The sequence below is a fragment of the Globicephala melas genome, chromosome 13, assembly GCF_963455315.2.
Source record: "Globicephala melas chromosome 13, mGloMel1.2, whole genome shotgun sequence".
Classification (NCBI taxonomy): Eukaryota; Metazoa; Chordata; class Mammalia; order Artiodactyla; family Delphinidae; genus Globicephala; species Globicephala melas.
In genome coordinates, this window is record NC_083326.1 from 81,462,917 (window position 1) to 81,463,935 (window position 1,019).

The 1,019-nt window shown below is 34.2% G+C and overlaps 1 non-coding gene across 1 annotated transcript; it reads left to right on the forward strand.

Annotated features, from left to right (window-relative positions):
* Positions 1-946: 946 nt before the first annotated feature.
* On the forward strand, positions 947-1,019 carry TRNAK-UUU (transfer RNA lysine (anticodon UUU)). Its single transcript has one exon. It is a non-coding gene; the product is annotated as a tRNA-Lys (tRNA).

The window sequence follows — 1,019 nt, forward strand, 5'->3', positions numbered from 1 at the left end:
ACATGCAAAATAATGAAGTTGAAAAGGAGAAAATATTTGTAAGTCATATGTCTGAGAAGGGACTTGTATTTAGAATAAAGAACTCCTACAACTCAACAATAAAAAGACAAATAACCCAATTAAAAAATGGACGAAGGATCTGAATAGACATTTTGTCAAAAAAGATACAAATGGCCAATAAATATATGAAAATTAGCCATCAGGGTAATGCTTACAAAACCACAATGAAATACTATTTCATACTTACTAAGTTGGCTATAATAAAGAAGATGGATGATAACAATATCCTTTTTTCCAGTATCCTTGGTGAGGATGTGTAGAAATTAGAACCTTCATACTTTGCTGGTAGGAATGTAAAATGGTACAGTGAAAAAGTTTTTGAAAAACTTCTGCAGTTCCACAAAAAGTTAAACATAGACTTACCATATAACTCAGCAATTCTACTCCAAGGTAAATGCCCAAGAGAGCTGAAAACATGTCTATACAAAAACTTGTATATGAATGTTCATAATACTGTTATTTGTAATAACCAAAAAGTGGAAATAACCTAAGTGTTTGTCAACTTATGACTGGATAAACAAAATGTGGTATAGCCATATGATGGAGTATTATTCAGTCATAAAAAGTTAAAGAAGTAGAAAGGAAATTCTGACAAATGCTACGACATGAACGACAAGGTTATTGAGCATATTATGCTAAGTGGAACAAACCAGTCAAGAAAGGACACTGTATGATTCAACTTATATGAGGTTCCTGAGGAGTCAAATTCATAGAGACAAAATACAATGGTGGTTGCAGAGGGTGGGAGAAGGAAAATGGGGAATTCCTGTTTTATGGGAATAGAGTTCAGTTTTATAAGATGAAGAGAATTCTGGAGATTGGCTGTAGAACCAATGTAGACATATTTAAAATATTGAAATGTACATTTAAAGATGGTTAAGGGAATTCCCTCGTGGTCCAGTGGTTAGGACTTGGTGCTTTTGCTGCCATGGGCCCAGGTTCAGTTCCTGGCTGGGGAA